Genomic DNA, 21,544 nt, shown 5'->3' with positions numbered 1-21,544 from the left:
TCATGTTCATTGCAGCATTATTCACAACCTACTCAAGGCCTCATTAATTAGAAAGGGGCAGAATTGGGAAATGGACCCCTATGTGTACAGAGCATAGGGGGTGTGTGTGTGTGTGTGTGTGTGTGTGTGTGTGTGTCTGACTCTAAAGCCTATGCCGGTAGCCTCTAATGCTACCTCTCCACTTCAAAATATGGTTATGAGTTGTTGTTATTGTTGTTTATAATTAAATTATTTAAAAATAGGTAATGCATGCATATGGTACACAATGTGAAAAGTAAAAAGAAACAGAGAAACAGTGAAAAATAAGTATAAAATAGTCTCCTTCTCACTCTTGTCCCCCAGCCACCCAGGAGACAACCACTGTTAACAGTTGCTTTTCAAATTAAAAAAAATTTTTATTTTCACAAAAGTGGTTTGCCCCTGCATCATTTCATAGCCCATGTAACCCTGAGCCATGTTATTATGGATTCCTACTCTAATTTTTAAATTTTTCTGTGTAAAACATTCTTCAAAATTGATCCCATAGAAAACATGATAAAAACAGCTCATAGTGCATTGCAAATGCTAATGCTTTTCAGACATTAATTATTCAGTTTAGCTAATCAAGCTTAGTGACACAGCATATTCTAATTCTTTTATATTTTCTATTTCAATGATGTAACTTCTTTTTACAATAAGATGGAACATCTGTCTGATGAAAAATGGGCCATTATTATTCATCTGAAGCCACGAAGGCAGTTTCAGGGGAGATTTACATTTATTTCCTCTACAGTGCCTAGCATAATGCATTAAATATAGTAAAAAACAAAAACAAGACAAAATTTTTTAAAAACACAATAAATATGTTGAATGAGTAACTAAATAATGAAGAGAATAGTACATGGTTTGTTGACTAGTTCTTGCTTGCAATATCCCTTGCATGACAATCCAGTATAATGACTTTAGCACAATGGCACTTTGTTGCCAAAGTTATTCAATTTCAGATTCATCTGAGTCTTGAACTTGAAGCAACAAATATCTGAAATATTGTCAAGGACATTGCTTTCTTCCATAAATATATTAAAGCATTCACCTCAGGAAAGACCACCCATTCTAGTTCCCTTGAAAAGAGTTAAAGAAAAAGCAGATGGCTGTATTCAAGGTGGTAAGGGGGAGGGGAGTGCATTGTCCTTATTTTAAATAAGTCAAAAACTGCGGTACATGTATTTGATGTGTAAACTTATAATGTTCAGTCTTTTCAATGATATTACCTTTTTCCCTGGAGTTTAGGAAAAAACAAGCCACATGTAGATAAAAGATTATGAGCCTACTGAATATATCATCTATCACTGCATTGAATTGTTTATGGCATTATACTCAGTCACAGAGCATTTGTTCTCATTTTGTCACTAATTAGTATATAATATAACTGAATTTACTATGTATAAGTTTCATTATAGGACTTCCACTATTGTGACACACTCTAGCATCAAGGACATGGGAATTTTACAACAAAAGAAAATTAAAGTACCACATAACAGTTAAGATATAATCCACTACTTTTTCCTTAAAAAAAAAAAACTTGTCCTTCAGAACATATCAAGGAAAGAATTTTTTTTAATGGAACTTGCTATGGACTGAATTGTGTCCCCCAAAATTCATATGTTGAAACCCTAATCCCTAATGTGACAGTATTTGGAAATGGGGCCTTTAGGGAGTGATAAGGTTTACATGAGGTCATGAGGGTGCGGTCTTCATGATGGCATCAGTGCCCTTATAAGGAGAGACACCAAAGAGTTCTCTCTCTCTCTCTCTCTCTCTTTTCCCTTGCCATGTGAGGACACAGCAAGAAGGCAGCTAGCAGCAACCAGGAAGAGAGTGCTCACCAGGACCCGACCCTGTTGATGCCCTGATCTTGGGCTTCCCAGTCTCCAGAACCGTGAGAAAATAAATGTTTGTTGTTTAAGCCACTCAGTCTATGGTATTTTGTTATGGCAGCCCAAGCTGACTAAGAAAAAACATATTAAAGAATTTGGAGATAAAACCTTAAGCAAGTCAGCACCTTATCAGTGAGGTATTATGGGAAGAGCACTGGATGGGATGTAAGGGGTGCGTTCGGTTATATACAGCCTGGGCTTCATGACTGACTTCTTGTGTGACCTTGAACATGCTGGTTCCACATCTCTATAATTAGGGGACTGGATGAGCTCCCATTATGGCCACTGTGCAGCACCACCCCGACTCCCACTCTGACCATGACTGTGCCTGGGGACTATAGTCACTAATGACACTGCAGTAACTAGGTGAGACATGAAGAAATAATCACTGAAGGCAAGGACGAAGAGAATAACACAATGTAGTGTATAAATTGCCACTCTAACGTGATATATAAAGCAAGATGCATAACTGAGATGAGCATTTATGAAACCTGCTTCAAAAACAAAGATCAAAATGGAATACCGCAGCACCATCGTCATCTCTTTGTACTAGGGTTTAAGATGTACAGAAAGATGAAAAGAATGCAGATACATCAGAAAAAGAATGCTGAAGCCACAGAAAAAACAGTGGTCATTCAAATCCTTTCCACTCTTCATTATCGTGTAAAATGATTTTTCCAAGATAAAGTATAAGAAAGGGGCTTCCCTGGCGGCACAGTGGTTAAGAATCTGCCTGCCAATGCAGGGGACACGGATTCGAGCCCTGGTCCAGGAAGAACCCACATGCTGTGGAGCAACTAAGTCCGTGTGCCACAAGTATGGAGCCTGTGCTCTAGAGCTCACAAGCCACAACTGCTGAAGCCCACGTGTCACAACTACTGAAGCCCACATGCATAGAGCCCACGCTCTGCAACAAGAGAAGCCACCGCAATGAGAAGCCCATGCACCGCAACAAAGAGTAGCTCCCACTCACCACAACTAGAGAAAGCCTGTGTGCAGCAACGAAGACCCAACTCAGCCAAAAATAAATAAATAAATAAATAAATAAATAAATAAAGTTATTTAAAAAAAAGTATAAGAAAGAGTATAATTGCGTAGAGAAAAGAGAATGTGAGATACTAACCCAGGACACAGTAGTGCCGTCAGCAAAAAATTTGTCTTCCACTTAATACCTCTAAATGCTGAGGAAGTAAAGGACAGAAGAGTTACTGGAGCAACTGGATTTAGTCCACTTTACAAATACTTTATAGTAACTAACACACAACTACATTTTGCTAGGTCAGCTAAAATTCCCCATGCAATTTCTGAATTTTTAATTTTACAGCTTTTTAATTTCTACATTTAACACACCAACTTACTGGAATAATAACAGTTGCAATGCTTACTCATATACATCTTAGCAGATACGTATCCAGCAGAGGTTCCCAGAAGGACCCATAACAGAATAGCACTGGTCATTAAAGCACCTCGATTGGCAGGGGAAAGGAAACCAAGACAGGCCAGAACTAAAGGCACAAAAGACAAATATCAAACCAGTGACAATAATGGCCTCAAAAGCACATAGGACTTTATAATAAAGACAACCTTATGAAGATATTTTTATGAAACAGCATACAAGGAAATTCTCTGATGTTATTCTCTTAGCTAATTTTTTTGACAATTTTTTCTTAATGAAAAAGTCTGATTTTCCATACAAGGCAAATGATATGTTTTCAATTTAGCCTTTAATCTCACTGTTTAAATCAAAATTAAACAAAAAATCTTCCCCTTCCCTACTCCAGTAGTCACTGCATAAACAGCAAATCATTTTTCCCACAAAAATTTCCTTCTGTTTCCTTTTATTCAAGGTAAGGGGGAAAAAATCAAAGGGAGACTTGGTCTCAGGAAAATATAACCTTAAGAGCTAAATTTTGAAATTATCACTGACATCTGAAACAGCTAATAAGCCATTTATTTACAGCAGCTTTGTTTGTGAAAATCAGCACTCTGGTTATCAAAAACTGACAAACTCCATTTTTAGTTGCTAAATGAAGGCAGCCAGAGTTCCTCAGCCACTGTAAGCCTACTAACGATGCCATTGCGCTTATACATTTAAAGACCAGCACTCAGGCTTGCCATAGCATTTCAAAATGCTAGTCTTTGAATTATAACTCCCTGAGTTCATTTAAAATATGATTCTACCCACATGCTGATTTTCAAGAACGCATCTACCTTGCAAAGCAAGGAACAAGTGTATTGGACATTACAATAAATTACTCAAAACTGAAGAAGCTATGAAAGTTCCTTGATATAAGAACATATTCAGACTCATATCCTTAATTTGAGAAGAAAGAAATATAAGTACTATAAAACACACATTTCCTTAAACTTTAGGGTAGAATTTTCAAAGTTCTTTTGTACACATGAATCAAAGTTTAACATATGTTAGCAGCTCACTAAGAATGTTGAAGAAGACACATATTGATCTGAGATTACTCACATAAAGTAATAAATGTCATAATCAAAACTTGTGTTCTTGACCCAGGAAAACTGACAGCAACATTCCACTCCTTGGAGGTCTGAATACATCCCCATGAACCAGCTTCCAACCAAATTCCTTCTGGGCGTCTTCCTGCATATGAGAAAGTCTTTAATAAACACGGGAGTTACTAGGACAGAAAGTTACAAGAGCTCTGAAAGTTAGAGAAAAATGAATTTTCCTCTAGAGACAGACTAGCTGGAAACCAATGGCTCATTTTGGATACAGTAGGTCTCTGGCAGGTATGTGACCCTGCCATACAAATGAGCTATTCCCTTACCTTAAGTTTTGCATTGGAGGGAGTGTGTTAATTATATAAAGGACACAACTGGCTTGATTTTCATGAAGAAAGCAACACGATTTAACATACATAAAAGATTCAACCAAGGGACTTCCTGGTGGCACAGTGGTTAAGAATCCGCCTGTCAATGCAGGGGACAAGGGTTCAATCCCTGGTCCGGGAAGATCCCACATGCTGCGGAGCAACTAAGCCCGTGTGCCACAACTACTGAAGCCTGCGTGCCTAGAGCCCGTGCTTCACAACAAGAGAAGCCACCACAGTGAGAAGCCCACGCACTGCAACAAAGACCAACGCAGCCAAAAATAAATAAATAAATTTTAAAAAAAAGATTCAACCAATTCTATAGAAATTAAACATTCATCAATACACAAATGATTACAAGAGTCAAAACAGTATAAATTGATAAAACTAAATTTACCCTAAATTGTAGTATTTTGCAGTGTTTCGTATACTTATCTCATGCTGCAAATTAATGAAAATCTTAAATAATGATATTTTGAAAGGTCAGAAACATAAAAAGGAATATAACCAAAGAGTTGATAGCAAATAACTCTCTAATAAACTTACCTGTACTTTTTAAGAATCAACACAACACTCTGTACTTTGATTCAGCATAATATGCAAAATTACTAGACATCAAAATGCATTGTATTCAAGGTGTTATACTCTAAGTAGAACTATAACATTGAGAACTGGGCAAAGCAGGCACTCAAATATTTGCTGAATCAAATATGTGCATTTTTACTTACGGGAAAACTCATCTAATTATATCTGATAATATCTTTATGGAGAGTCCTTAATATGATCATAGCCACCATTCCAGATAAGAAGACAGCAATAACAATGGAATTCATAATACTAGAAAACATAAAGAAGGAAAAAGAGAAGTTAAATCTCAAGTTTCTTATTTGAATACTAAAAAGAAAATGTGTGCACACGTAAAAGAAAGACATTCAAATTATCATTATGTCGATCAGTTTTCTAAGGTTAAATGTGGATCAAAGGTTGAATACATCAATATATTAAATGAACTTAAAGCTCTATCACAAGGGGCTTCCCTGGTGGCGCAGTGGTTAAGAATCCGCCTGCCAATGCAGGAGACACGGGTTCGAGCCGTGGTCCGGGAAGATTCCCACATGCCACGGAGCAACCAAGCCCATGCACCACAACTACTGAGCCTGTGCTCTAGAGCCCGTGAGTCACAACTACTGACGCCCGTGTGCCTAGAGCCCGTACTCCGCAACAAGAGAAGCCACCGCAATGAGAAGCCTGCGCACCGCAACAAAGAGTAGCCCCTGCTCGCCGCAACTAGAGAAAGCCCGCGAACAGCAACGAAGACCCAACGCAGCGAAAAACAAATAAATAATTTTTTTTTTAAACAAAACTCTATCAGGGCTTCCCTGGTGGCGCAGTGGTTGAGAGTCCGCCTGCCGATGCAGGGGACGCAGGTTCGTGCCCCGGTCCGGGAAGATCCCACATGCCACGGAGCGGCTGGGCCCGTGAGCCATGGCCGCTGAGCCTGCGCGTCCGGAGCCTGTGCTCCGCAGCGGGAGAGGCCACAACAGTGAGAGGCCTGCGTACCGCAAAAAAAAAAAAAAAAAAAAAAAAACAGCTCTATCACAAATGTGCATTACAAATAAATCAGTAGAAGCAACACTATTCTTAAGGTTATTTTAGAACTTTGTAAGAGTACATTCCCAAAAAGAAACAAGGGGAAATGAATAAGATCAGGAACACAGACGTAGTTCCAGAACATGAAACTGAGAATGGAAGTTCAGGAATCAATGTTGAATTGATGACTGACTGACTGACTTCTTAGCTGATGGACTAAGGCTTTTAACTCTATCAAGTCTTTATCAAGCTTCGGGGTAAAGACCCCATGGACCACTTACCTACCATCTCTTACATACTGTTTCCAAAACTGAATCTTAAAATCTATGCCCAAATCAAAATCAAGACCTTCTGCCATCCCACTGCCCAGACAAATCCAGACACATCAAAAAAGTTTCACCAGAATCTATGAAAAGGCCAGCACTGTTTTAGAAAAATGCCATTAAGATAATGTCTAAAATATCTGTTAAATGTCATAAGTAAATTAGCTTGAGACAGAAACTAAAGTACATTTATTGTTACATTATAAATATTAATACTACTAGAGATTAGCCCCACAATCTATCTGGATGCCCTTCGCTTTCACAACCCCTTTAAAGAAAGCATTTAAATAAATTTTATCCAGGGACTTCCCTGGTGGTCCAGCAGTAAAGAATCCGCCTTACAATGCAGGGGATGTGGGTTCCATCCCTGGTCAGGGAACTAAGATCCCACATGTCGTGGAGCAACTAAGCCCACGTACCACAACTACTGAGCTCGTGCGCCTCAACTAGGAAGCCTGTGTGCTGCAAACTACAGAGCCTACGCACTCTGGAGTCCATGCACCACAACTAAAGAAGAGAAAACCCGCACACCGCAACTAGACAGAAGACCACAACAAAAGATCCCGCATGCCTCAATGAAGATCCCATGTGCCACAACCAAGACACAATGCAGCCAATAATAAATAAAATAAATGATAAGTAAATCTTTAAAGAAATAATAAGTAAATAAAGTTTATCTGAAGAGAGTTCTGGGTGGTGTGACAAAATGGGACCTGGACTATTGCCCAAAGAGAAGATTTTGTAGAAAAGCTACAGTATGATAATAATAATGAGGAGGAGAAGGAGGTAGAGGAGAAGGAAGAATAAGGATAGAAACAGGAGGAGAAGGGGGTGCTATTCTCACTTTAAAGGCAATAGCACTGTAAATCAACTATACTTCAATAAAATAAAATTTTTTTAAAATAAAGGCAATGGCATATAAGGAAAATCATCACCTCAGAAGACCATACTCATAGAATCACACCTTTCCTTACTTTCATCTTTATCTTTATAGTCTTCTTCCATCCAAAACTGGTTTATTATAGGATATGAGGATAACGGGGAAAAAATACTACATACACAGGTTCACCTATTTCTCGTCGGCTTCTCTGATCAGTCTCCTAAGTTACTAACTGAAGATCCTACTCTCGTTTCAGCGCTTTATGACAGCCCCAATCATCACGTTCTCAGTTGGTCCATCCTTCGATTTCATGTTGAAACTACTCCTTCCACAGTCATGAAGGACTCCTAACTCTGTGGTCTGTCCTGTTGAAGATTCCTGAGGAATCAAGTCCCTTCACTCTGAATCCACTAGAATATAAGCTTCCTGCGAGCAGAAGCCTGTTGGCCTTATGCACCGCCATGTCTGAGAGCCTCTCCTAGTGCTTGGCACCCTAATAGGGATGAAAAAGAATATGTGGAGAATGAATCCACCTTCACTCACAGACATTATCTCAACACAGTCCTCTCGTCTATATGACCTGCCTTGACCACTTGCAATGTTTTGGTTTCTCAATCTTTTCATCTTTCTCTGCTCTCTTCCCAGTCTTTCATGACATCCTGACTTTCCTCCACCCCAGCTGGTTACTGCTTTCTCTTACACTCTAGTTTGCTCAGACTTTGACCCCACAAATGAAAGCGTCTCTCCTGTTTTCATTCCATCTTTTGCACAGTGTCCACTGCCACAGCCCTATCCTGCCTACTTCCCAGCATGGACTACTCTTTACGTGCAGACATCTTATCTCTAGGTCATCTCAGCCTTCTCCTTCCCCTCAGCATAAACATTAGTATATTTAAAACAGATTTTCCTTTTTTCTTTCTCTTTGCATATGTGGAGAGGTGGGGGAGAGGAAGGAGAAGGGAAATTAGCCACAGAGAAGAAAAAATGTCACTCAAGATCATCTTGGATGGGGGTGGGAGGAGGGGGAACTGGATGAAGGTGGTCAAAAGGTACAAACTTGCAGTTATAAGATGAAGTACTAGGGATATAATGTACAACATGGTTAATATAATTAACACTGCTGTACGTTATGTATGAAAGTTGTTAAACAGTAAATCCTAAGAGTTTTCATCACGAGAAAAAATCTTTTTCTATTTCTTTAATTTTATATCTATAGGAGATGATAGATGTTCACTAAACTTACTGTGGTCATCAATGTAAGTCAAATCATACAGTACTTTAAACTCATACAGTACCGTATGTCAATTATATCTCAATAAAACCAGAAGGAAAAAAAAGATCATCTCTGGTGACAAAATAATTTTTAAAATACATATAGGTATGTATGTGTGTGTGTGTTTGTATACATTTCCTACCGGGAAGCTACTTATTCTTTATTTCATAAAGTGCTTACCTAAACCACTGAATGCTGGTATGAGACATGGACTCCAAAATATAATCCCATCTAGAACCCCACTTGATATGTTTGTTTTCCTAAAAACAAAAATACAAAATCACATGACCAAACTTTAACTGACTTTTTACTGGTTATAATCCTAAAACAGACAGAAAGTTATTGTGCCGGTACTTTCTCTATTCCTTTACTGCTAACTTCATGGAATCATGCAATCTAGCCTGATATTTTTATCATTTTTTTATTTACTGATATTCTACCTCATTTCAGAAAGGGACTAGGAAAAAAATAATTTTAGCTTACTGCTGTTCACCAGAAATAGCATCTTTTCGCTACTATTTTTCTGTAACCCTAAATCCACCCCATACTTGTCCAGACCACATTTTCATCTTAATTGCAACTTCATACCATGCTTACAAAGGTATACGTAATGTCACTGTACTTTTGTTTGTAAATTCAAAAACGTAGAAACAACCAAAAATTCCCATCAGAATGGGAATAAATAAACTGTGGTAATCCATGCTAAGGAATACTACGTAACCATTAAAAGGTATGATGTGCATCTATAGGTGACAATATGTCTATGAAATAGCATTAAGTGAAAAAAGAAAGGTGAAAAGTATATGGGAAGACAAGTTATGTACAGCAAGATTCCATTCCCCCCACAAAATTATATTCATATTTTGTAGATGCAGACATTTTTCTGGAAGAAAAAATAATGGTTATACTTTTGGAGCGAGAGACTAGAAATTGGGGGGAGGGTACTAAAGGAAGGGAGAATTTTACTTATACATTTTCTATATGGTTTGCAGTCTTCACCACATACAAGTATTATCAATATTATTATTTAAATTGAACTCAACATTTGAACTAAAAGACAACTTGCATCACTGCAACACACAAAATCCACCTCCTGCAAATAGGTTTATTATTAGGGTATTTTGTTTAATTAGAAAACAGTATTCAATTTCAGTCATTATTTCTTATAGAATATTTTAATATTTTACATTTTTGTATGTTAGGCATTTTGAAATATTTTAGCAATGAATTTATAAAAGTTGTTTTAATACCGTAGTGCTCAGTACAGAACAAAACACAAGAAAATATAATCACCAGCTGTTTCTGCTGGTGTGCAGTCAAACTCAACCTTTCAATAGCTTTCTTATAAAATATCCCCAATAAATGATCTTAAATGATAATCCCCAGTAAACATTTAAACCATTAATGCAGTATTATTACCCCTTAAATTAATGGCATGCTCTTAGAAAAAGGAAAACACTGGTACAAGTTTACCAAGTTATGTTTGAAATGACTTATTATTTAAAATTAGGTATCTTTAAGTGTTTTTTCTGAAGTTTGGGGGTGGGTATGAAGCAAGCCAATATACACTGCTTTAAAAAAAACTGAAATGATGGGTTTTAATTGAACAATGGATTTTAGTTGACACCTGATGACCTGGTGATCATGGTTAACATTATCCATGAAAGGTCAGGTTGACATTATGTGTCTACTGATGTGAGCTATCACTTTTGTGGTCTTCCTGTCGAGAATCCATGGCCTGAGCCTGGTCATGAAGAACCATCAGACAGACCCAGGTTGATGGTCATCCTACAGACTGTAAGGTCTGTACTCTTCAAAAATTTTAAGAGGGACTTCCCTGGTGGCACAGTGGTTAAGAATCTGCCTGCCAATGCAGGGGACACGAGTTCGAGCCCTGGTCCAGGAAGATCTCACATGCCGTGGAGCAACTAAGCCCGTGCACCACACTACTGAGCCTACGCTCTAGAGCCCGTGAGCCACAACTACTGAGTCCACGTGCCACAGCTACTGAAGCCTGTGCTCTAGAGCCCTTGAGCCACAACTACTGAGCCTTCGTGCCACAACTACTGAAGCCTGTGCGCCTAGAGCCTGTGCTCCGCAACAAGAGAAGCCACCACAATGAGAAGCCCGCACACTGCAACGATGAGTAGCCTCCTTTCGCCACAACTAGAGAAAGCCCAAACACAGCAATGAAGATCCAACACAGCCAAAAATAAATAAATAAATAATAAATAATTTTTTTAAAAAATTTCAAGAATATGAAACACAAGGAAAGACTAAAGAACTGGTCCAGTTTGGAGGAGATCAAAAACTAAACATAACATGTAATCCTGGATAGGATAGTGAACCAGAAAGGAGAAAAGTGACATTGTTGGCCAGCTGGTGAAATCTGAATGGATGAATGTGAATCAGATGGTAATGTAATGCCAATATTGATTCCTGGTTTGCACGGTTGTATGCTAGTTATATAGGAGGGTGACCTTGTTTTAGGGAAAGATACTCTGGAGGGTATAGGGGTAATGAGACAACATCTAGCTCTCAAAAGATTCACAGAAAGACTAATGATAATGGACACACACAAAGAAGAGTGAACAATGGAGCAAATGAAGTAAAATGTTAACAATTGGGATGTCTGGTTAACAGAACTATGGGAGTTCTTTGTGTTATTCTAGCAATTTTTCTGTAGTATGAAACTGTTTTGAAATAAACTATTTTTTTAAAACCTATAAGAAACTCTGAATTTATAGAACTGACAAATCCAGGGATAAATACTCATTGTATGAAAGGATTCATCTTAGCCATTTTATTAAAATATTGTTCCTATACTAAAATGTGACTTAATTTTTCAAAATTTGAATTGCATGCATCTCTTCACCAGACTGTCCACCACCTTAAGCAAGTAAACTCATATTAAGCCTTTTAAAAAGGAGTGAAGGGGCTTCCCTGGTGGCACAGTGGTTAACAATCCGCCTGCCAATTCAGGGGACACGGTTCGAGCCCTGGTCCAGGAAGATCCCACATGCTGCGAAGCAGCTAAGCCCGTGCACCACAACTACTGAGCCTTCATTCTAGAGCCCGCGAGCCACAACTACTGAGCCCATGCACCACAACTAATGAAGCTTGCGTGCCTAGAGCCTGTGCTCCACAACAAGAGAAGCCACCGCAATGAGAAGCCTGCACACCACAACGAAGAGTAGCCCCCACTCACCGCCAACCAGAGAAAGTCCACACGGAGCAACGAAGACCCAACACAGCCAAATAAATAAATAAATAAAATTTTAAAAATATATATGTGTTTAATAAAAATTAAAAGAAAAAGAATCCACCTGCCAATGCAGGGGACATGGGTTCAAGCCCTGGTCCGGGAAGATCCCACAGGCCGTGGAGCAGCTGAGCCCATGTACCACAACTACTGAGCCCACGTGCCACAACTACTGAAGCCCACGCACCTAGAGCCCATGCTCCGCAACAAGAGAAGCCACCGCAATGAGAAGCCCGAGCACCACAATAAAGAGTAGCCCCCGCTCGCCGCAACTAGAGAAAAGCCCGCACACAGCAACGAAGACCCAACGCAGCCAAAAAATAAAATAAATAAAAAGGAGTGAAATAAGTGAGGGAAATTGAAATAAGTGAGGGAAATTAAGAGGCACAAACTTCCAGTTCCAAAATAAATGAATCACGAGTATGAAATGTACAGGGTGAGTAACATAGTCAATGATTATGTAATACCTTTGTATGGTGACAGATGGTAACTAGACTTATCATGGTGATCATTTTAAAATGGATAGAAATATTGGATCACTATGTTGTGTAACAGGAACTAACATAGTGTTGTAGATCAATTATACTTCAAAAACAAACAAATAAATCCACAGAAAAAGAGATCAGATTTGTGGTTACCAGAGGCGGAGAATGGGGAGAGGGAGAATTACGTGAAGGCAGTCAAAAGGTACAAACTTGCAGTTATAAGATAAATAAGTACTAGGGATGTAATGTCCAACATGATCAATAGAATCGACACTGCTGTATGTTATATATGAAAGCTTTTAAAGAGAGTAAATCCCAAGAGTTCTCATCACAAGGAAAAAGCATTGTTTTTTTATTTCTTTAATTTTGCGTCTATATGAGATGATGGATGTTCACTAAACTTACTGTGGTCATCATTTCATGACATAAGTCAAATCATTACGCTGTACACCTTAAACTCATACAGTGCTGTGTATCTATTATATCTCAATAAAACTGGAAGAAAAATAAAATGTAAAAAAAAGGAGAGAAACTTTCAAATATGCACTATGAAGTTTGGCTTTTAAATACAAAGAGAGCCTAGAAAATCTGCAGTTGTTAAATCAAGCAGTTTTTGCACCAAACATTGCCACCTGCTGGAAATAACAGTCCACAACACATACTGCTCCTCCATAAGAAAATAAATCGTTTTAAAATCCTAAGGTACATTTGAGACAAAATGACAAATGCAAAAAGATAACTAAATGGTGGAACCCATTTTTTTAATACATTTAAAATTAATGAATTATTCTACATCCCAGAGTTTCAAAATCTTTTATAAGACATAGCAATTGTCATAAATGCATACAAGGTAAGCAGGTCTTTAATGCTATTTATAATGAAGTCACAAGAAGCAAATGTAGAAATGTAGACGAGAATTCTTGATTCAGGACACAGCACATGATGGGTTTCACTCGGTAAAAATACGGGCAGGGAATCAAAGAATCAAGCTGGCGGGTAACTACAGCTTCTTTTAGTCTAGCTGTTTTCAACAGGGGAAGCAGCACCCTCTAGGGGGCATAATGAAAAGGTGTGGGGATGCTACTGGTATTTAGCAGCATAGTATTGAATAGAGGGCCAGACGTCCTGCCTGGGACCAGGAGACCCACACAAAGAATTAAGAAGAACTTCTAAAAGCCCCATCCAACATTCATGTGAGTGAAAAACTGCTTATGATTATCTGTGCCTAGATTCTAACTTCATTTTACAGATAAAGTATTTTTACATAGTTTTAATATACATTGATTTTTCCCTCAGCAATGCAACTACCACGTAAATTGAGGGAAAATGGTACTATGTTTGGCTTGAAACTTCACCAAAATTGATCAACATTTGAGAAAATCATGGCATCCTTTAGAAAGATGTGATATTTGAGCCATCAATGTACAATATTCTCATAGCCATATGCATTCGTAGATGTCATGTTTACAATGATTATACACATAGGTGCATGCATCTGACAATGACTGAAATATATACTGAAACATACATTATTTTATTAAAAACTAATTTATCTTTATTTCTCCTTTATATTATAGTTAGGGTGCTATATTGATGCCTATTGAAACTATGTGTAAGTGAGGTTTAATTATCTAGTATCTATTAATATAATTTTACAATAGTAAAGGGAGAATGATAAAACATTTGTTATTAAAAGAGGACATCGGTCTGATAGGGTTGAGAACTACTGATCCAGCTCCATTCCCTCACTTCACTATGCAGAAACTGAAGTCCAGAAAGGAAAATGAACTTGCTCAAGGTCACAGTATGAGTTTGAAGCAAACCAGCACCAAAATTCTCTGATTCTCAATTCAGTTATTGGTCTATGGTGCCTGAAAATCAGGAATGCATTTTGCAAAAAAAAAAAAACCACAACTATATATGTGGCTAGGGTCCCAAGCTAGCCCACAACTAAAGCTTATATAACTCACATACGTAGATACATAGCTAAAATTAATGTGATTAGAGTGAAACCAAAACATCTTTGGTTGGTGGTATAAAAACAGTTAAGTTTCTAAAGTAAAATACGGTGACTAGAAATACTTTAGCCATTCAAAATCTGGCCCAAACCTATCTTTCTAACCTTTCTACCAATACTATATAAACAATTAAAGTCTGGGGTACTAGACTGAATCTTTTTGGCCTTTATATACCCCAGGGCTTAACACCTGGCACGTGGAGTGCATTTACTGCCTGTTGCTGAATGAACAAACAAATGAAAAAAGTTTTGTTTCAATCAGACAAGTCTATTCACTGTTCCCCACATACACCATGTACATTCTTACCTGAAAAGCCCTTCCTCTAGCTCCTCTCCAGGTTCCTAAATGCCAGGTCTTTTAACTCAGTTTATAGGCCTTCCCAGAATGCCTTGCACACTTCTACCCCTTCTATCCAAATTATCCTCAGCATCCTTCAAGGACTAGCTAAAGGCCTCTCTCTTATAAAGTCTTCTTGGTCAATTCACCCACCATAACTCCTTCCCATTCTAAACTCACACGATGTATTAAAGAGACTGTGTTAGAAGCCTGGATTCTGTAGTCAAGCTAATCTAGATTTATAATCCTTTACATTTGTGACCTTGGGCAAGTAACTTTATCTCTATGAGTCTCAGTTCTATAGTCTATAAAATGGAGATTTAAAATAGTACCTGCCTTCAGAGGACTATTGTGAATAATAGTTAAACTAGGTACTTTATAAAAATTACCATGCTAGGCACATAATAGGCCCTCAATAAATATTTGTTATATAAATGGATGAATAAAAGGTCCTCACTCAAATGTTAATCTTTATGGTCCCATCCTTCAATAACTTCTGAACAAAATTGTTATATAAACACCAAACTTTGTACCCACTTGGGAACATGTATTATTTTCTGAAAACATAAAGTACATAAGATGTTCAATTAAAAAGCAAAAAGACAAAACTTTTATAACTAAAAATTGCTATATTTTCCTCTGAACCTTTCTGTGGCCAGTAGCTGCCTGACCAGGGGCTCAGGCCAACAACTCGGCCGATGACCACAAGCTCTGCATCCTAACAGCAGTTTGCAGGTGGCTGCACTAAGGTGGGAGAGGCGGCGCAGGAGGATGGAGATCGCAACCCAGGTGGCTCAGGCGCCATTGCTGCTGTATGGCACTGACATCTGTAAGTCGTTTGACGTGTTCAGCTTCTCCAGCCAGGCCCCCCAGCCCCGCCCCATCCCTGTGTCAGGATCACACCTACCCCTCCCCTAGCCCGAGACTGTCTTTGTGGAAGGCTTCTGCAGTCTGCAGGAGGGTGAGAGACTGTAGTTCACCCAGCCAGGTGCCTGGGATCAATCCATGTCACAGGACCTGGTGGGATTTTCTGTATTGAGAGTGAGAAGCAACAGAAGGTGAAAAACAAGTAGAAGCACAGACCAAAGGGGACAGTCCCTGAAAATGTGGAGGTCTAGATCTTTGCCAAGATGGCAGCAGCTAGTCACACATGGCTATTCAGCACTTGAAACGTGGTCGGTCCTAAGTGAGATCAGCTCTAAGTGTAAAACACACACCAGATTTCAAAGACTTAGTTCAAGAAAGAAGAATGTAAGATATTTCTTTATCAAAAAAATGCTATACAGACACTATATACGGGCTTCCCTGGTGGCACAGTGGTTAAGAATCCGCTTGCCAGTGCAGGGGATATGGGTTCGAACTCTGCTCGGGGAAGATCCCACATGCAGTGGAGCAACTAAGCCCGTGTGCCACAACTACTGAGCCTGCGTTCTAGAGCCCGTGAGCCACAACGACTGAGCCCACGTGCCACAACTACTGAAGCCCGTGCACCTAGAGCCTGTGCTCCGCAACAAGAGAAGCCACCGCAGTGAGAAGCCCGCACACTGCAAAGAAGAGTAGCCCCCGCTTGCCGCAACTAGAGGAAAAAAACCCGCACCCAGCTGTCTGATTTCGAATTATCACTCTTAATTACATACACAAAAATTTTCATGGTAGTTCTCAGCACGTGGTAGTATTCTAAATGACTTTTATTCACATTTTGTGATTTTTCTATATTTTCTACAATGAACATGAATAACTACTATAATTTTTTTTTTACTTAAAACAACAGAAGTTTATTCTCTCACAGTTCTAGAAGCTAGAAGTCCAAAATCCAGGAGTTGGCAAGGGATGGTCCCTTCTGAAGGTTATTTTTTTTTTTTCTTTTTAATAGATAACTGACAAGGACCTACTGTATAGCACAGGGAACTATACTCACCATCATGCAGTAAGGGAAAAGAATCTATAAGGGAAAAGAATCTAAAAAAGAATATATATATATATATATATATATATATACACACATATGTATAACTGAATCACTGTGCTGTACACCTGAAACTTACACGATATTGTAAATCAACTATACTTCAATAAAAATTTTTCTAATTAAAAAAAATTAAAAATAAAAATTTCTAGTTCAATAGGATTTTGTAAGCTACTATAAGACACAACAACCATGTACACCTAGGGTACACAATGTGGAATCTGCAGCAGGATATAAATGTTACTCCAGAATGGTACTCCATAGTCAAAGACGATTATAAAATGCTGAGCTAGACTCAGTCAAAGGTTTCTTTATTAGGAGACTTTTAAACATTAATGTGCTTTGTGAAGCTAAGAAAGGAGACAGTAGAAAGTAGCATTTTCCAAACTTATTTGACTAGTATTCTTGGGAATGCACTTTGAGAAATGTTGATGTGTACGATTATCACTGGGTAAAAAAAAAAAAAAAAATTCAACCTAAACCCAAGACAGAAAATAAAGAAACAGCACCATCAGAGATATCCATCACCACTCTTCCTGGAGCCCTCCCCACAACTATAACAGCAACTTTCTGGTGTTCAGGTAAAGAATATTGTGGTTAAAAGAAATTAAAGAGAAAAAAAAAAGAATATTGTGGCTTGGTGCGTTCTCACTGTGTAAGTGCACTCTGCATACATGAGCTACTCTCGTATAAAACATTAGTAAATCAGGTGCTCCTGTATCTGAGAGAAGGGATAGGAAACATTGTGTGTCTACTACGGGCTAGCTAAATATTTTATATGTTAGCTCACTTATCTCTGACAGCAGTCACGTGAGGTAACTATTTTAGCCCAATTTTACAGATCAGGAAATATAGGCTCAGTGTAACCTACCGAAGTTCACACAGCTAGGAAATGTCAAAACCAGGATTCAAACCTTGGGTGTGTCTGGTTCTTTCCACTGTACCACGTCTGGAAGCCAAGAGCCTTCTAAGCACCCTAAATGAGTTTCAATGGGAAAGGAAAAACTCCTCTTCTGGAATACCTCCCAGGATTAAGGAAACTTAAAGAACAAGGAGTTGAGACCTAACCTCAAATAAGGCAATTCCCCAAAACCCCCATTTGGTATAGCTGCATCTGAACTTGCACTTCAGCTCTTTTGACTGCCACAGTTACTTCCTGACAGGCAGGTAGACCACTAACACCATACCATGCAGGCTCCTGGCATGAATCTAAACTTCAATTTAGATGTGCCTTCCCTTGGCTTTTACTGTAAACATAAGCGTTCCTACACTTAAATTTTTTTATTTTGTTATTTTTTTCTTCCAGTTTAATTGAGATATAATTGACATACAGCACTGTATAAGTTTAAGGTGTACAGCATGATGATTTGACTTCCATACATCATGAAATGACGACCACAATAGGTTTAGTGAACATCCATCATCTCATATACTATAGATACAAAATTAAAGAAAAAAAATATGTTTTCCTTGTGATCAGAACTCTTAGGATCTACTCCCAACAACTTTCATATATAACGTACAGTGTTAATTATATTTATCATGGTGTACATTACATCCCTAGTACCTTTTGACCATCATCATGTGATTCCCCCCTCCCCCCATCCCCTGCCTCTGGTCACCACAAATCTGATCTCTTTTCCTATGAGTTTGTTTGTTTGTTTGTTTTTGAAGTATAATTGACCTACAACTCTATGTTAGTTCTTGTTACACAACATAGTGATTCAATATTTCTATACATTTCAAAATGATCACCACCATAAGTCTAGTTACCATCCTATACTTAAAATTTTAATAGCCAACTGATAAGTGATAAAAATGTATAAGGGTTTCAGCTCTTTAATCAACTTCTGATAATAGGTTAGACTTAGAATACTATTCCCAATCACTGGGGAAAGGTTATTTTAATTTCTTCAGGGTGTATTTCATTCCTTTCCCCAGATTACACTTCTGTGTTTCATCCAGAGATTAGAAGACTGGACTATACTTATTGGACTAGTAAATTGCCTGTTTTCACCAATTGTACTTTGGGTAAACTGCAGGATGTAGGATCAAGTAAGCCTGACCTCTAGCTGGATGATTCAAAGTACACACACACACATTTCTAACATAAACGTTTCTCATTTTCTTTACAGTAACTCTGTAGGCAGAAAATATAATAGACCTTTAATATAGAAAGCCAGAATGGAATAGTGGAAAAACTATGAGTTTGGGGCCAAACAGACCTGAGTTTGAATATCACTTCCACCTCCTGCTAGCTACGATCCAGAGAAAATTACTTCAGCTCACTGGGCTTCAGGATCCTCATTATAAAATGGAGATAACATTTTATAGGTGATACATAGGGACAAAAGCAAGGCATCCCCAAACTGGAATTGCTTTCAGAATGAGATTAGGAAGAATCGTGTTATAATGGCTGTCAGGCCATCTATAGAAATGACACGGACCAAGTACAATTTGTAAGTGTTCAAAGAGATTTGAGACCTAATCCCAAATAAGGTGATTAGGGTTTTGTCTCAGGAAATCAAGTCTAAAGCCATAAGAAATAAGCCTTATATAAAATCAAGTATAATGAAAGCTGAATCAAAACTATGATGCATAACCTTTAAAAACTATAAAGAGAAATACATATATCTACATAGTCATAAAAAGTTTTCCCTATGAAAGGAAAGCTCCAAAGTTCATCTTCTGGAGAAGCACCTCTAATACTGTCCAAGGCTAAGAGTACCTGACCCATGAATATGAACCAGGTATCTGGTCCATGGGCAAGCATAGCACTAGTGCACCTGAATATCATCTTCTAATACTCTCTTACTTTTGCTCTGGGGTCCTATACTCACCAAGAAACTTTCTATTTATTCTATTCTATTTATATTTGCTTTCTCATATATCTTTATTATAAGCAGATGGGCTAACCAGCTGACATGAATGGTGTGGTCCACTAGACATTTATATTCCTTCGCATAAATTACAAACTTGGTGTTCTGGTTTATATATTGGATCCTTAGGAGTGTGCCTAGTATGAATCTACCTCCCTTTGTTATACTCACAGAATTAAAATTCTGAAGCAAGATTTTTAAAACTGACAAAAACCTAGTATTGCTGAGTGTGTGAGGAAACAGCAGATCTTCAGGCCTAGCAACTTTTCTGCAAAAGAATTTGGTAAGGTATTATCAAAATGTGCACACCCTGTTACCTAAATAATCCTACTTCTAGGAATTTTAGTCTAGGAGATAGTCAGACATATAAAAAAGTAAGGATGGGCTTCCCTGGTGGCTCAGTGGTTGAGAGTCCGCCTGCCGATGCAGGCGACACGGGTTCGTGCCCCGGTCCGGGAGGATCCCATGTGCCGCGGAGTGGCTGGGCCCGTGAGCCATGGCCGCTGGGCCTGCGCGTCCGGAGCCTGTGCTCCACAGCGGGAGAGGCCGCAGCAGTGAGAGGCCCGCGTACCGCAAAACAAAAACAAAAAAAAAAACAAAACAAAACAAAAAAAAGTAAGGATGCTCATTAAAGCATTGTTTATAATAATTAAAAATTAGACATTTGGGTTGTTTTTATCAATATGGCACTAAATAAGTCAATTACAGCCTGTATGTTAAATATACTATGTAGTCAATAAAAAGAAGGCTGTGACTCTGTATTTATTGACCTGGAAAGATGTCCATGACATACACATTAAGTGAAAATAGCACATGTAATATCCCATTTGTACAAAGATGTACACATTTTAGCACCACATGCAGTGTTTTCCTTATATATTCTACAGAAAATTATATCCCCATGAGTTCTTGCCATGGTCTATGAAATGCTGCATATTACAATCATCTTTTGAAACTTCACAATGCTTTTTAACATACTGGATACTCATAAAGCCATTGTTTTAACGTTGTTTAACCTAGCATTATCCAAAGTAACCTCATCATAGATCCCTTTTGCACATAACACCTTTTAAAATACCAAGCTAAAATAAATAAAATATGAAAGAACTAGTTTACAGAAAACTCTTTGGAAAACGCTTCGAAGAGCTGATACATTGTTCACCAGAATGTTAACAGTCAATCTGTCTATCTACCTATCTATCTATTTACCAAAAATACATAACATCTTTATAAAAATAGCTATTTAAAAAAGGAAAAATTCCAGATGTACAAATAATAATGAATGTTATATGTTGAGGACCTACTCTGTGTCATGCTAAGGGCTTTATATATTCTGAAAATGAGGATGAAATGACATGAGAAGAACTCAAGCCTCAGAGATCACATGACTTGCCTATGCTCATGCAGCTTAGTAAGTGGCCAAGCCCCAATTTGAACTGTAGGTCAGTCCAAATGTCCAATATGTCATCCCTTTTCACTACAATAGATTGTGTCTCTTCCACAAGATATTCGTCCTTGAAGGTCTCACTGCACCCCTCTGGTTACCCATGTACCTCATTCAAACCTCAGTATGAAGTATGAGAAAGTAAAGTACTGGGCAAGGTACCTGAAATGTAGTAGATTGAATACAGCAATTCCTGTAATTATTGTCTTTTGAATAGTTTCAACATAAAGAACTTACCTACTTTCTTGGGCTCCTAAGCTGTGTTACACAACTTTAAATTGACGCAAATTAAGGTTTTAATACTAATGAAATATACGATATTTATATACTTG

General features: G+C 38.2%; 1 pseudogene across 1 annotated transcript in view; it reads right to left on the bottom strand.

Moving 5' to 3' along the window:
• Positions 1-21,544, bottom strand: part of LOC309978642 (transmembrane 9 superfamily member 2-like) — a 98,144-nt pseudogene that overhangs the window by 46,442 nt on the left and 30,158 nt on the right. Inside the window, exons 9-13 of the transcript in view lie at positions 9,003-9,082; positions 5,485-5,593; positions 4,396-4,527; positions 3,302-3,421; positions 3,040-3,097 (exon numbers count right to left, since the gene is read on the bottom strand). The product of the transcript in view is annotated as a transmembrane 9 superfamily member 2-like (transcript). The remainder of the gene's footprint in view (positions 1-3,039; positions 3,098-3,301; positions 3,422-4,395; positions 4,528-5,484; positions 5,594-9,002; positions 9,083-21,544) is intronic.

The sequence above is a fragment of the Leucopleurus acutus genome, assembly GCF_964270905.1.
Source record: "Leucopleurus acutus genome assembly, chromosome: X".
NCBI classification, from domain to species: Eukaryota; Metazoa; Chordata; class Mammalia; order Artiodactyla; family Delphinidae; genus Leucopleurus; species Leucopleurus acutus.
Note: the sequence above shows the minus strand (reverse complement) of the source record. Positions and strands in the feature narration are given on the sequence as shown.